Source organism: Zingiber officinale, chromosome 1B, assembly GCF_018446385.1.
Source record: "Zingiber officinale cultivar Zhangliang chromosome 1B, Zo_v1.1, whole genome shotgun sequence".
Classification (NCBI taxonomy): Eukaryota; Viridiplantae; Streptophyta; class Magnoliopsida; order Zingiberales; family Zingiberaceae; genus Zingiber; species Zingiber officinale.
The window spans coordinates 53,828,768-53,845,996 of NC_055986.1; the positions used below are offsets into that span (position 1 = coordinate 53,828,768).

At 40.5% G+C, this 17,229-nt stretch overlaps 1 long non-coding RNA gene across 1 annotated transcript; it reads right to left on the bottom strand.

Annotated features, from left to right (window-relative positions):
* Positions 1–885: 885 nt before the first annotated feature.
* On the bottom strand, positions 886–1,238 carry LOC121967086. The gene is made up of 3 exons (XR_006107648.1): positions 1,219–1,238; positions 1,080–1,143; positions 886–924 (listed from the first exon to the last, which is right to left on the bottom strand). It is a non-coding gene; the product is annotated as an uncharacterized LOC121967086 (long non-coding RNA).
* Positions 1,239–17,229: the final 15,991 nt, after the last annotated feature.

Below are 17,229 nucleotides of genomic sequence, written 5' to 3' on the forward strand. Positions count from 1 at the left end.
AAGTATAAAGGTAACAGGTCGTCAGACCGAGTGAGTCATAATCCTGTATGCATGTCAATCAATGCATCCAAACAAATGCAGCATATAAGTGCAGCAATCACAAGCAAATAAAAATGCAATAAATGCATATGTCAACCCCATACTCTGAAATCAATGCTCCTGTGCAATGACAGAGTAAACGGGATGCTGTCGGAGTACTCCTGTCCTGTGACCCCAAATCATAAATGGGGGAGCTCAATGCTCTCATCTCCCGGTACACGATGACGGGGAGGATATCTCTGCCGGCTACCACGCTGAGTCTCCCGACCAACGGAGCCAAACAGAGTCCACCATCTGCCGGCTACCACCTGCTACACTAAATGCCAACGGAGCGGAACTGAGGCTACCACGCTGAGTCACCTGACCAACGGAGCCAAACAGCAGAACCGCCACACACCAGCCAGATATACAAATCCATGGGTGATGTGTGCAGTACATGTAACTGGCGATGAGCTCAACCAAAGTAGAGCCGACAATCGCACAGCATGCAATCATGATGCATGATACTGAACATGGCAATCTCATGAATAACATGGCATGATCCATATAAATAGATACAAAGTGTGTACCACAAGAAGACGTATCTAATAGAAGGTACACAAATCGAAGAGGGTATCAAATAAACCCTAGATCCAGAATATAACAGAGCATGTGGTTAGGTCACTACCTAAGGCATATGTGATCAGGTAGATAATATGCAGTGCAGAATAAATAAACAAACAACATGTACTAATCATGTAGTGACCAACCGAAATAAACAGGTAACACAATTACTGTTATATGTTAAACATATTATCATGCATATCAAAAGACATAAGTCAAAGTACCCGCCTCCAATAAAGTGATCCAAATCTGACTCCGTGATACTCGTCTCGCGTCAAGATCCTGTGTCACGAATAGAAATATATTTCATTTAGCTACATTCTCATAAATAGCTAAATAACTCTCTAACCCTAGTTTAGGGCAAATCCCTGACCAACACATAAACCCAATTCAACCCATACATGATCAATAGCATATATCAAATTCCTATGCCTTACCTGAAACTCACAGCCGTTTTATCACTGTTGGAAGTAGGATCGTTTGCTGCTGGAATCCTTCCTACTGATCAGATCATGTTGAGATCAATAATTGGGAATCACAAATCAAACAACAACCCATCTTACAACCTAATCTTACCTCAGGTGTGCCAAGCTGTTAACAGGGGGTGGTGGCCGGAATCAAACAGGGACAGCAACAAACTCTTGATGCTGTGATAACCGAAACCAACTAGGTCACTATCTTCCAACAATCGAATCGAAAGAAATCACACTACAAATGCATCAACAACCCAATCAACTACTAATGCACAACTAAAATTTCAACCTGATCCTTACCTTCATCTAGTAGCTCACTGGATTAGAGGACGGAGGAGTTAGGTCACAGAAGGAAGGAATTCAACTAGAGTAGAAGGAAGGCGACCTGTGGTGTGCCAGCGTTGCTCTGTGAAATGGCAATCTAGGGCAGAGAAGTCTCGGCACTTGGAATCCCACGGCAGAGACCAGGGCAAAGGGGGCGGCCGCCTGCCGGCTGTGGTGACGGTGAGCAACTCCACAGTGAGAGAGTAGGTTTCCGACGATTGGGGTCGGCGTCGGCTTCACCTCGTCGGCGGCAGAAACTAGGGCTGAGGAGCGGCTGGCCGGCACTGCTCGGTCCAGAGAATCGGCCGGTGCTAGGGCTCAGGGTGGTCGACGGTGGCTAGGGCTGACGGTCGGGCGTCACAGAGGCAGTGAGGAGGGGCGTCGGCGGTTAGGGCAAAGGGAGAGAGCTCGGGCGGCTGCTCGGTGCGCGAGGGAGAAAACACAGAAACGGCGCAGGGGAAAAAAATAAAAAGAAAAAGAAATTTAAAAGGAAAAGGAAAAGGAATAAGGAATTTATAAAAGAAACAATTCCTCGTTAAAATGGGGTAGCCTAAACAGGCTTTTCCGGGCCCCATTTTTATCCCCGTTAACTCGTCCGTACGAGCTCCGAAAAATTCTCGAAAAATATCCAAAAATTCCGAAAAATTCATTTATTAATATTCCCTTTTTTTTTCCCCGGTATTTTACATTCTCCCCCACTAATAAAAATTTGGTCCCCAAATTTCAGTATCTACCATCAGCAAGTACTAATAACAAGTAACAATAATAAATGCTGAACGGTAAATTAAATCACATACCTCAAATGAAAAGATGGGGTATCGAGCTCGGATCGTATCCTCGAGCTTCCAAGTAACTTCCTCATCCGAATGATGCTGCCATCCGACTTTAACCAGCCGGATAGTCTTGTTCCGCAACTGACGCTCTTTCCGGTCGAGAATCCGTACCGGAACCTCCTCATAAGTAATGTCAGGCTGAACTGGAACTGGAATATCTGTCAGCACATGCGTCGGGTCGGGCACGTATCTCATCAGCATGGATACGTGGAATACATCGTACACGCCAATCAAGGACGGCGATACTACCAACTAGTGAGCTACTGCTCCAATCCTTTCTAAGATCTAGAAAGGTCCAATGTATCACAGAGCTAGCTTACCTCTGAGGTCAATCTCTTCACCCCTTTCTTGGGTGAAACTCGCAAAAATACCTGGTCACAAATGGAGAACTCTAAGAGTCTCCCACTCCGGTCAGCGTAACTCTTCTAGCAGTCATATGCCTCTAACATCTTCTGTCCGATAGTATGGACCACTTTGCCTCACGTTGAGCTCTATGAGGTCCCAACAACTGGGCCTCTCGGATTCTCGTCCTGATTCACGACTGAGCAACTATGGTAACAAGACTACCCTACTCGGTCTATCCCTGCTCCTCAAGGTCTAACTCGGAGAAACCCCGAATCAAGTTTGTTACCACTACTCGGTGGCAAACTAAAGTCCCTCTAGACTTCTGGCTAAGTGCATCGACAACCACATTAGCTTTTCCCCGGTGATAGCTAATGGTACAAATCATAATCTTTCAGAAACTCCAACCATCTCTTCTGTCGGAGATTAAGTTCCTTCTAAGTGAACAGATATTTGAGTCTCCGATGGTCAGTGAAAATCTCAATGTAATATCTTACAGGTACTGCCGCCAAATCTTCAGGGCAAAAATAACAGCGGCCAACTCCAGATCGTGAACTGAGTATTTTCTTCTCAGGCTCCCTCAACTATCGAGAAGCATATAAGAATACTCTACCGTGCTGCACCAGAACAACACTCATACCCTGTAGAGACGCGTCGGTGTAGAGGAGAAATTCGTCCTCTTCCGAAGGTAAAAACCAAAAATCAAAGCCGACACTAATCTCCGCTTCAGCTCCTAGAAACTGGTCTTGCAATCCTCAATCCAAGTAAACTTCACGCCCTTCATGGTCAAGCGTGTAAGTAACATAGCAATCTGTGAGAAACCCTCAACGTATCTCCGGAAATATCAAACCAAATAGAGGAAGTTGCGAGCTTCCTGTACAGATTCTGTCTAATCCCAACGGTAACAACCTCTATCTCCTGTGGAACCACGGTATACTACTACTGGTGACCGTGTGTCTCAAACATCTCGTAGGAGACAACTAAATCAGCACTACTGATAATCACATATAGACGTTCTCATCGAAACATCTCTAGATCTATGCAAAGGTGATGTGCGTGACTCACCGCGGATCCGAATTAGATCACATCATCGTCCACAAAGACAATGGAAACCGATCCAAACATCCTCGACATACCAGGATCATCGAGTCCCTGAAAATATCTAAGGCACTGAAAACCTATAGGGCAAAACCAAGACGCATAATGTCCGTATCACAGACATTCCTATACATAAGATCTACGATAATAAGTCGAAAAATCTGATCATCAATAACATAAATCACTAAAGAATAAATCCTCCAGTGTGAGAGCAACGCTCCATCACAGAAACATCACATATGTGGGAGCAACGCTCTACCACAAATAGACTGAAATATGTATCGCAATAAATATAGGAGCTATGCTCCGCTACCAGCAATCCATAATATGTGGGAGCAACGCTCCACCACAAAACAATACATAAGTGCCCCAAGGCACCTAACTATCCAGCTAGAGACTGTACAAGATTTCTCTACCACAAATCACTGTGGTTAACCTAGGCTATAACAACCTAGTAAACTAATCAAATCCATCATCATCTCTATCAGCATCCTAGTGGGTCATCCACTGATAGGAAAATTAGTTGATGGGTAAATCCAACAAATGACATAATGCAGACACTCCACATCCTGCATTCAGCATAAGTAGAATCATCATGCTGCTACCAATATATATATATACCTGGCACACGTGCTCACACAGCATATGTAGATCGACATAATCCTCCAATAGTACACACCAAACATACTCACAACATAGGTATAAATTATCATGATATCTCCATCAATGCATACCGAACCCGTGTGCAAAATCAACATAGATCAAATCAACAATACAGCTCAAACAACACTCACATAACATATAGTATAATCAACATATACTTCTAATAAAACATACTAAACCCAGACGCACTCACAAATCAAATATAATCAAAAAGATACCTCAGATACCACACCAAACACATATGTACATATCATAACTCAGATTAAATCGACAAAATGCCTCCATCAAAACACCACCGATGTACTTATACTACAACTCGGATTTAATCAATAAGATATCTTCAATAATATATCCAGATACATACACCGAACTACATATCTATGATCCACAACAAACCTTCAACCATATCAGAACATGGATACATATACCACTTGCAAATGGACAGTCTACCACAGGACTCCTACAACCCATAACAACCATAATATGCATGCAACATCAGCATATCAGCTCAACCAAAAAGACCAACCTTATGCTACCAACACTCATGGGTTACAGGTATATCTAAACAAAATTCATGCATATGTATCAAGCATGAATCCATCAATCAGAAGCAACCCAAAATAAAGCAGTCTAATCATCTAGTAACAACCCTGCTCCAGGTTCAAGGAACTAATATCGGACAAGAAAGATATACACACCATGGTATAACATTGCAAGTCAATGTCATACACTACCAAGACCATATCTAATGGGGAAAATTTTATCATCATAAATCCAAATGTACTCTCCCAGTATACACTAGTAACGATTGTATCCCATAAGTGTTAAGCAATTAGCTCTACACTTCCTTACATCAGCAGGGTCACATATCCCAATGCACCCTCTAAGTTATCCCACCAGGTATATACAGTTCACGGTCAAAGTCTTCATGGAATATGATATATCGATCCTCTATAACCTATCCAAGCCGTCAGTGATATATGGCAAAATCAGTCCTTTCCACGTCAGTACAAAACATGTACTCAAATGTGCTTTAGATACATAACTAAGCACAAATATCCTAAAGGTTCGAACCTCTAAAAATAGAGTATGGCAATCCTCTACTGATCAACCAACAAAACTAAATCATTCATCTACTAACTAATCAAGAATACCTTAATCCTCCACAAGCAACTAAGGTATATCCAACCACATAATATCATATGTATAAATGTGTACGACCCAAAAGAAAAGTCATAATTTAAGAACATCAAGACACTCTCATCTTCATCCTCAAAAACATCAGCCCACACTATATCAGATGAATAAATCTCCACTCCCCATGAGGGCAAGTTAGCATTCAAAATATCAATCATTATTTTTTCCACATAGTCCTATATCAGAGGAAGCATATATCATTTTTTTTTTCATCCTGTTAACTATCCATAACCAACCAGATTTATTAAAATCTCATAGGTACATTCAACCGTAAAACTCTCCAACACCCAATTTATAATCTGATCACCAATTATTAACATCAACCTGTGAACACCATACAGGATACTCACTATATCACCATCAATGACAACCCAAATAAAAGATCATCAAAATAGTTATCCACTAAAAGATCATCAACAACCACATAACATTTACTCTCTTAAATCATTAGAAATCAACACATCAAAATATCTGATCTCACAATATCCCTCAACCTCAAACCATTCTCAACAATGATCAAACATGGTAACTCCCCAATAAACAATTTCATCGTATCGGGTACCCTAATATCCAAAAGATATGAGTATAAAAACTCAACTGACTAAGTCAACAGGAATAGGTAAGTGTCATCCACTACCCAACTAACAATAGCAGAGACTGGTATGTGCCTCCATCTCCTACTAGTAGTAACAGAAGATAAAACTACTGATGCTATGATAAGAAAATCACTAGAGATAATAATCCTTGATATCTATTAAGGTCAATCATGCTCAATGGATAACCCATCACATATAATATGTGCTACAACATCCAGACAAGTACTAAAGATAAAGTGCTAATACATGTCATAACTATCAAATTAAACATCATACCTATATGCCGTCTGGAGATGTTCCATCGTTGTCCATTCAAAATTGACCTCGGAATTCAGTACGAGAAAACAAACACCGGAAATCCATATAAATCCAAAACGGAAGTCCATAACATAATCAAAACGGACAAATCCGTGCAACCGAAAATAACTGCCCACACCAATATGTCTCGCAACTAGGGCTAGTATAAAAATGTCCAAAATACCAAATGCAGGTATCACACCCTGCTCTGATACCAATGAATTGGTATCAGATAAATCCCGAAAATCCAACACACGGAAATCAAATAAATATCGCCAAACTTTGGCGCGCTGATACCCAATAAACTGATATCAGATTATTCAAAGTATCCATAATACGAAAACAAAGATCGTATAAATCTAGAACACACAGCAAGTATCGTATACCTGCTCTGATACCACTAAATTGTCACGCCCCAGAGGAGTCTCTGTCCGAAGAAATTTCGGCAGCATCTCCCCTGTACGGCGGACAATATGAAACTTTCTACATATCACATATACTTCAGCACAGGCGGCTGGAATAAAAACAAACACCACGCAGTTTATAAAGATATTCAATCATAGTAGGACTCGACTTGAAATCCACCCTACTCCACTACACTCGTAAAGCTCAAATCCAACGAACTCACCTCTTCTGCCGTCCAGATAGTAGAATAAAAACCAAACCATCCAAAGACCATCAAGCGGTAACAATCCGTACAATATCCATAAATAAAATCCAAAACAAAACTAAAACATAGTCGATGGAAGAAAAACCAAAATAAAGCAAATAACAACCTAGTAGAGAACTAGCTCTACGTGCGGATGGGGGCAGCGATGGAACTGCTCCGGACAGCCTCAACCTGAAAATATCAACAATGGAGGCGGGTGAGTCCAACACTCAGCATAATAAAACAAATAACAGACAACACTAATCATGCGTACAGTCTCCCGAATATGAGGAGGGTAAATGCAACTGAAATGAAATCGAAGATAACTGCATTTGGCCGGATCAAAGTATAAAGGTAACAGTCGTCGGACCGAGTGAGTCATAATCCTGTATGCATGTCAATCAATGCATCCAAACAAATGCACATATAAGTGCAGCAATCACAAGCAAATAAAATGCAATAAATGCATATAGTCACCGTACACTAATCAATGCTCCTGTGCAATGACAGAGTAAGCGGGATCTTGTCGGAGTACTGTCCCGTGACCCCAAATCATAAATGGGGAGCTCAATGCTCTCATCTCCGGTACGATGACGGGGAGGATATCTCTGCCGGCTACCACGCGGAGTCTCGACCAACGGAGCCAAGCAGAGTCATCTGCCGGCTACCACTGCTACACTAAATGCCAACGGAGCCAAACAGCGGAACCGCCACACACACTGAGTCGCCTGACCAGCGGAGCCAAGCAGAGACCGCCACACACCAGCCGGATATACAAATCCATGGGTGATGTGTGCAGTACATGTAACTGGCGATGAGCTCAACCAAAGTAGAGCCGACAATCGCACAGCATGCAATCATGATGCATGATACTGAACATGGCAATCTCATGAATAACATGGCATGATCCATATAAATAGATACAAAGTGTGTACCACAAGAAGACGTATCTAATAGAAGGTACACAAATCGAAGAGGGTATCAAATAAACCCTAGATCCAGAATATAACAGAGCATGTGGTTAGGTCACTACCTAAGGCATATGTGATCAGGTAGATAATATGCAGTGCAGAATAAATAAACAAACAACATGTACTAATCATGTAGTGACCAACCGAAATAAACAGGTAACACAATTACTGTTATATGTTAAACATATTATCATGCATATCAAAAGACATAAGTCAAAGTACCCGCCTCCAATAAAGTGATCCAAATCTGACTCCGTGATACTCGTCTCGCGTCAAGATCCTGTGTCACGAATAGAAATATATTTCATTTAGCTACATTCTCATAAATAGATAAATAACTCTCTAACCCTAGTTTAGGGCAAATCCCTGACCAACACATAAACCCAATTCAACCCATACATGATCAATAGCATATATCAAATTCCTATGCCTTACCTGAAACTCACAGCCGTTTATCACTGTTGGAAGTAGGATCGTTTGCTGCTGGAATCCTTCCTACTGATCAGATCATGTTGAGATCAATAATTGGGAATCACAAATCAAACAACAACCCATCTTACAACCTAATCTTACCTCAGGTGTGCCAAGCTGTTAACAGGGGGTGGTGGCCGGAATCAAACAGGGACAGCAACAAACTCTTGATGCTGTGATAACCGAAACCAACTAGGTCACTGTCTTCCAACAATCGAATCGAAAGAAATCACACTACAAATGCATCAACAACCCAATCAACTACTAATGCACAACTAAAATTTCAACCTGATCCTTACCTTCATCCAGTAGCTCACTGGATTAGAGGACGGAGGAGTTAGGTCACAGAAGGAAGGAATTCAACTAGAGTAGAAGGAAGGCGACCTGTGGTGTGCCAGCGTTGCTCTGTGAAATGGCAATCTAGGGCAGAGAAGTCTCGGCACTTGGAATCCCACGGCAGAGACCAGGGCAAAGGGGGCGGCCGCCTGCCGGCTGTGGTGACGGTGAGCAACTCCACAGTGAGAGAGTAGGTTTCCGACGATTGGGGTCGGCGTCGGCTTCACCTCGTCGGCGGCAGAAACTAGGGCAGAGACTAGGGCTGAGGAGCGGCTGGCCGGCACTGCTCGGTCCAGAGAATCGGCCGGTGCTAGGGCTCAGGGTGGTCGACGGTGGCTAGGGCTGACGGTCGGGCGTCACAGAGGCAGTGAGGAGGGGCGTCGGCGGTTAGGGCAAAGGGAGAGAGCTCGGGCGGCTGCTCGGTGCGCGAGGGAGAAAACACAGAAACGGCGCAGGGGAAAAAAATAAAAAGAAAAAGAAATTTAAAAGGAAAAGGAAAAGGAATAAGGAATTTATAAAAGAAACAATTCCTCGTTAAAATGGGGTAGCCTAAACAGGCTTTTCCGGGCCCCATTTTTATCCCCGTTAACTCATCCGTACGAGCTCCGAAAAATTCCTGAAAAATATCCAAAAATTCCGAAAAATTCATTTATTAATATTCCCTTTTTTTTCCCCCGGTATTTTACAAGAAAACTGTGTCCTAATTATTTAGGTTGATGATGTCTCCTTGAGGAGCTCATAAGGATTATCATGTAAACCCTGTAGGTGGACTTAATCCGGCATGATAATAAAGTTGAGTGGTACTACTCTTGGAATCAGATGTTAATTAATTGGGTTGTCAGTAACTCAATTAATTAACAAACATACGATATCTTAAACACGGGGAGATTAACGCGCTCATGATAAGAAGGAGCTCATATTGTAATATGGGATTGGTGTGGTAGTTCAATAATAACCCTTTAGTGGTATGAGTTATTATTGATGGACTTGGGTTAGGTGTTCGGGCCGAACATAGGAAGCCCAAGCCCATCAGGAGGTCTAAACCAATTCCTCCTCTAGGTCTCTGTTGTAGCCTCTATATAAAGCCTTGCATCCACCCATCAATAACTTGGTTTGGTTTAGCTGGGTTTGGTTTAACTTAGTTTAGTTTAACTTAACTTGGTTTGGTTTAACTTAACTTGGTTTGGTTTAACTTAACTTGGTTTGGTTTAACTTGGTTATAGAAAGAGAGATTTTTTCTAAACAGAATTCTGTTATTTTTCTTTCTTTGTAACCGATGGCAAGCCTATAAAAAGGAATAGGTGGTGGTTCCTAAAACCCAATTTTCCTAATTTTCCACCTCCTCCTTCATTTAGGGTCGGCGCCCCCTTCCTCCTTGCTTAGGGCTGACGCCCCTCATCTCCTCCCTCCTTGTGGCCGGCGCCCCTCCCCTCATCCTTGCTAGGGACGACACCCCTCCTTGCAAGGGTCGGCGCCCCTCCTTGCTAGGATCCCTTGGTGGGCGGTGGCTTGAAGAAGAGAAAGAAGAGGAAGAAAAGGGAGAAGAAAAGAAGGTGCCCCATCCTAGAGCTCCTTTTATGGTCGGCGGTTTGGAAGAGAAGAAGGGAAGGGTGGTTTTGTCTTGGTAGATCGTCGCTCATACGACGTCCAAGAAGAGGAGAGGAATACGGCAGAAGATCAAGAGGCCTTTAGCTATGAAGAAAGGTATAACTAGTTCTTTAATTTTGATACATAATTAGTCGAGTTTTCTTTGTATCGATTTTGAATACCAACACAAGAAGCCAGCGATCTTGTACTTCGATCAAGGTATGCTTTGATCCATCAAGAACTTGCTTGATTGATCAAACACATGTCTGATCGAACATGCGGGTTGCTAGGAATAGTTCTATACTTGTACAATTTTTGTATGGGGAAATTTAAACAGAACGGAATTCCAGCGCCCTTCATTTAGTATAGCCGAGTTGGCTGTTACATATATATATAATTGCATAGTTGTATTTTTGTTGTTACAGTCGAGTGGGTTGAATATAAACTGTGTGGTTGTGTATATATTCCAGCCGTGTGTGGCTGATGTACATCTGTGGATGTATAAATGATTCAAATTGTCACTGGTATAGGGGAGATGCTGCCGGATTTTCCTCTGGCTGGAACTCCTCGGGGCGTGGCATTTGTGCCACAATTTGGTTTCCTCTTATTGTGTTAATAGACGCTTGAGTGAGAGGTTGGTAGGTTAATTGTATAAATGTTATTTTTCTTAATTTCTCTTAAGTGTAATTTCAAAATTTTTGACATTTTTAATTGTGCATTCAAAGTTCGAGAAAGTTACTAAGTATTCAGAGTCACAGAGTTGACTTATGGTAAGTAAGTTAAAATCAAATTTATCAACTAATAAGACTTTTCGAATAATGAAATAGGAACTCAGTTCGATATTACCTATTCTGATTACCTTAAGTTTTCTGTCGTTGCCAAACGCAACCGACCTTAAGTTCTTGAGTTTTAGCTTGGTGAACTTCAACCTGTCTTCAGTCATGTATCTGGAATCTCCACTATCCAACATCCATTGGTCCAAATCATTATGTTCCTACACACAAAGTTTTTAATTTGGATCCAATTTAAACGAATTATAAGATAGATTGATTGAATTCAACCTCTTATTTTCTATCTCACCCAATCAAGATTATCAATCATGTTATTCCTATGGGTGTTTGTGAGATAGTTGATTAACTTGAACTTAGATTTTAGTTTGATTTTGGTTTAGTTTTAATTTGATTAGGTTTAATTTGATTAATTAAGTTTAATTTAGATTTAAATTTAATTAAGGTAATTAGTTTAAGTTTGATTGACGTCTGAATTTAATTAATTTAGTTTTAAATTGATTAGTTTAAATTTGATTAAATAAGTTTGATTTAGGTTTACATTTAATTAAGGTAATTAGTTTAAGTTTGATTGACGTTTGATCTTAATTAATTTAGTTTTAGTTTGATTAGTTTAAATTTGATTAATTAACTTTGATTTAGGTTTAAATTTAATTAAGGTAATTAGTTTAAGTTTGATTTACGCTTGATTTTAATTAATTTAGATTTAATTTGATAAGTTTAAATTTGATTAATTAAGTTTGATTTAGGTTTAAATTTAATTAGTTTAAGATTGATTAACATTTGATTTTAATTAATTTAGTTTTAATTTGATTAGTTTAAATTTGATTGAGGTTTGATTTTGGTTTTTTTTTTAAAATTAATTTAGGTTTAATTTGATTAATTAAATTTGATTTAGGTTTAAATTTAATTAGTTTAAGTTTGATTAAGGTTTGATTTTGGTTTATTTTTAATTCAATTAATTAGCTGAAGTTTGATTTAATTAATTTTATTTTAAACCTAAATTCATCTCACCTTTTTTTAGATTGTTAATCAGGAAACCTTATCAGTTTTGTGAGATGGGTAATTTTATCTTCAATTTAGATTAAATTCTAAGGAATAATTTACATTTGAGTTAGACTAAGATTTAACAGTTAGTCAATTAAACATCCATTTCGATAATTGACTTCTAGGTTGTGGCGATGCACTAGGTTTTCTTGGATATTAGAGCAACAACCACTTATAGATAAAGCCTTTTAAAAAACTTAAAGTCAAGTGTCGATCAAGCCTAAGTCTTTGTTTATCCTAATCTAAGTATGAATAAGGAAAGCAGTAAAGCAAATATCAAACAGGTATATCTAATAATGAAGATGGTCTTTCTATTAGCTCTCCCTGAATCATAGCCTCGATAAGGTTTGTTAAACTAGTGTATGTGATCCTTGGGCATCCAATATTGATCAAGTCCAACTTGATTACTCAAGTTAAATTTGGGGATCTATACTTGGATTACTTTTCTATTTGTTCGATTAATAAGAGACAGGTAAGATTTAAATTTTTGTTTAGCCTTATACTCGAGTTCGGATCAATTGTATACAGATGTGTCCTTTAGTTCCTTGACTTAACTTTTCAGGCTAGAATTTTCTTCCTCAAGTTATTGGATTTAAGTTAAAGTTCCAGTTTGAACAGGTTAGGTCAAGGGACTTAGGTTAATCACTTCCTTAAGGGTTGTTACCTCCTTTAAGAGTGACTTGATCCGGATGTTGGATTTGGCCAGCTTACGCATCAGATAGTTTATCAAGTTATATAATTTATCTACTTAAGAGGAACTTATAGTGTTTTAGGCCCTTCAGAAATGGATATAGATTTGTGGCTTCTTTTGGACTTGACTTCTGATTCGCTTTCTGTTTCAGACTCGACGACTTGTTCTTCGGCCAGAAGCTAGAGGAAGCTTGTCGGTTCGAGATTTTCGTCGAAATCTTTTGATGAAGATTCATCCCACGTTGCATGCAGTACCTTCTTCTTCCGTTGCTTCTTTGTTTCCTTCTGATTTGGACAATTTACCTTGATATGTCCCTTCTTGTTGCAACCGTAGCAGATGACTTCAAACTAGCCTTTGTGTCGAGGTTCGGACTTGATGGTTTCATTTTTTATTGAATCACCTTCTTGATCTCATGTTTCGTGAAACCCTTCTTCTTCTTGTATAGTTTTCGTACCAGGTTCATAATCTCGACAGTGATTTCATCGTCGTCTTCTCAGTCCAATTCTTCTTCAGACATGGGTTTGGTCTGCCGCTTGATTTTTGGTTCCCTTATTCTGCTTGTACCTGTGATCAGAGCAATATCTTTCTCGGCCGGCAGTGCATTAGTTTGTTCATGCAATTCAAATTTCGAAAATAGCTCATCTAATTTAATTACCGAAAGATCCTTAGAGACTTTGTAAGCATCTACCATAGATGCTCATAAAGTGTTCATCGGAAATGCATTAAGTGCGTACCTGATAATGTCATAGTTCTCCACTTTCATTCGATTGTGTGGAGGCCACTGATAAGATCTCGGATGTGTGTGTGTAACTGGCTCGCCATCTCACCCTCCTACATATTTATATTATATAATTTATTAAAAATTAGGTCTCTTTTACTTACCTTAGTATCAGACGTCCCTTCGTGCAATTTGATCAGTTTCTCCCATAAGTTCTTCACGCTTGAGAATAGGCCGATTTAGTTCAACTCTTCCTTGGTGAGTCTGCATTGTAGAGTTTGAGTAGCTTTTGTATTGACCTCAATTTTCTTCATTATGTTTTAGTCCCATTTTTCGCATGATACTGGTTTTCCAGTGTCGTTGAGTGGTAGTGAGAAGTCAGTTCAGATGATGCTCCATATTTCAATTTGTGTCTTCAAGTGGTACTCCATCTGACCTTTCTAGTAACTGAAGTCCTTGCTGGAGAAAAGAGACAGGTGAGCAATACTGTAGCCTTCTTGGTGGACCATTGATAAAAAACCTTGCACACAAAAAATGAATAGCGAATGTTCCAAGACTGGGAACTCGAGTGGTGTTGCACCGACTTTGAGAAATTAAAAACTCTATTGTGAAAAATTGATTGGAATGGGTGATAGTACCGATTCCGATCGACTCTAAAAATTTTAAAAAAATACCATGAAAAAATGCTTGAAGGTTTCACCGATTTAAAGCGACTCCGCTCTAATACCAATTGTAGGATCGAAAGCACTAAAGGGGTGAATAATGCTCATGGCTTTCACTTTTTAAAAAAATGTTCGATCAGTTAAAACACGCAGTGAAAAATGGAAATTAAAAAATAAACAACATTCTAACACACTCAAGTTTTACTTGGTTCAGAGCCTATGATGACTCCTACTCCAAGGCTCACACTCGTTGAGTACTTTTGATGGACAATCACTATCAGTTCGAAAGAATTCAAGTAGAGATCTACAATTTTTGAAGAACTGCAATAATTTAAATGTACCGACAATCTATAGATTTGAAGAATCGAGCCTTCGGTCGTCAAAATAGTGTTTGAGCGTTGTAGAAGCATTTTCTGAGCAATGCATAGGAGAGAAACTTCTTTCAATTGATGTATTGAAGCTACTGGTCGAAGCCTCCTTTTATAGTCTCGTCCGGGTGCTTGGATCCCCTCTTAGGTGCCTGGATTGTGCTGACATGGTGAGTTCTCATTAAAACTTCATCCTCAAAGTTTATCTACGTTCGGGCACCTTGACTTCCTCCGAGCGCTTAGACCGCTGATGTCGGTCAGTTAGTCCGGGCTCTCGGACCACCAGGGTGCCTGACTAGGCACCCTCCTGGGACTCTCCCTTGATGAAAACTTGCCTCGGGGCCCAAAACAACTCCGGGCACCCGAGCCAACTTTTTTTGCAACCTCTACTTCTTGCAAAATAAAGTTAGTCTAGGCAATAATATATGAAGCATAATAAGTTTTAATAGCCTTCAAACTGTCCGGTCCTGACTTTGAGTTTCGTTAAAACTCTAAGTCAGACTGACGCCTACTATTCCCTCTTCAGAGAACGTGTCATCATCTACTCCTCTCAGGAGAGATTACCTTTTGCTAGACCGGTCTTCTAGACTATTGGGACTTTTGCTCAACATCCAAGATATGAGGACTTCATGCTAGACATCTGATCCCCGACCCGTCCAATCTTTCTCCTGGTGTCCATGACCCCCAGAACACTTACCTAGCATCCTTGACCCTATGATTTCGCCCAACGTGCTCAATCAGCTAAGACTTTGCCTAGTCCCCTGGACTAGGACTTCATTGCCTAATCGCAGCAAGGACTTTCCCTTTTCTTAAGATCACCTAGGACTTCCCTGCACACTCAGTTTAACTTATTAGAACAATAATAACACTTAACTTAAAACCTTTTACCATTATCAATAGTCAGGTTCGATCGTCTAGTGCTTCCTATACCAACATTTAACACTACATCCAAGTTCTCATGGAGATGTAGTGGTCCTTGCCGATATATTACAGTCGGATCCTACAATGTGAATTCTTGCATTTGTAACACTGTACCCAAGTTCTGGAGATGTAGCTATCATTACCGAGACATTACAGTCGAACCCTGCAACGCGTTCCTTTCGAGGAATAACCTATTATTAACACAATAGTTCAATGGATTCATTCATTAAACATTTGCTATAATTTTTACTCTGGCTGACAACCTAACGTAACCCTCCTCCTTTATGTGAGCTTGGGACTGACCATGATTGGTTCATCATGGGCGGAGTTTCGGGATAGAGCTTGGCTAGTAAATTAACATTCTCACACTACATGATAGAGTCTAATGCATTTTCATTACCTTACAATGGGAAAGTATTTTGGTTTGATAATCGCCTTAAATTTTTACCAGTTGATCCTTTCAGGCGAAATAAAAAAACATTAAAAATGTTGTAGTTAGAAAAACTTTCCCCAATAGTCCATGCTTCAAGTGAAGAAATCATTGAACAAATAGATGATGTGCGCAAATATTATGATTATTTACGCATGTTTTAGCGCACATTCACGTACTTTATGCATATATATTCGTTGCATGATTGCCTCTTTCATCTTGAATTCATTATATATACTCTTTTATTCAGATATCTACTCTTTGTTTGGTTTTGTGTTGATAGGGACAACTTTCGGAGCGAAAACGGTAATTATCGACACACCGGAACAAGCCAAAGAACATGGTCGTGCGATCTCGCACGGCCGTGTGACCAAACCGAAGAGGAGAAGTGCACTGCCGTGCAACCCTGCACGGTCGTGCCGCCGAGACCGAGGCAGATCAGCACACAGTCGTGCAACCCTGCACGGTCGTGCCACACCTTGACCGAGACCAGGAAGTGTCCGGTCGTGCGTCCTTGCACGATCGTGCCCCAGGAGTCAAGCCCAGACACCACACGGCCGTGCCAACTGGCACGGTCGTGTAATGCGATCAGAGAAAGGAAAGGGCACGCCCGTGCCAAAATGACACGGACATGTCGCCGCAATCGAACCCTAGTCTATATAAGGGTTTTAACCCTTTTTCTCAAGGGAAGGCCGCGAGGGAAAATGAGCCGTTAGTTGGAGAAACATCTTGGTGTCATCCCACGCCGTCTTGGACCTCCGTCCAGCGATCTTCCATTACCACATCGACTCCAGGAGTAGAGAATCGGATCCGAAGGCCACTCGTCATCATTGGATAAGCACATCTCTCCTTTCTTTCTTTGTGTTTGAAGATTCTATGTCTATCTACATTATATCTTCGAGGATTTTTCTGGCACTCATGGAGTAGATTCCTTGTTCTAGGACTAAGGAGTAGTTGTGGCTCGATTTGATGTAAAACTCGATGCTTATACTCGTTGGATGATCTTTTATGCTTTATCTCAATTGCATGTTGCTTGATTGTGTGGAACTTGTTAACCTCGTAGAGGGATTATCCCTAGATCGTATACCCGAGGGGCCCTAGTGACAGGGGTAACTCATTTACAGA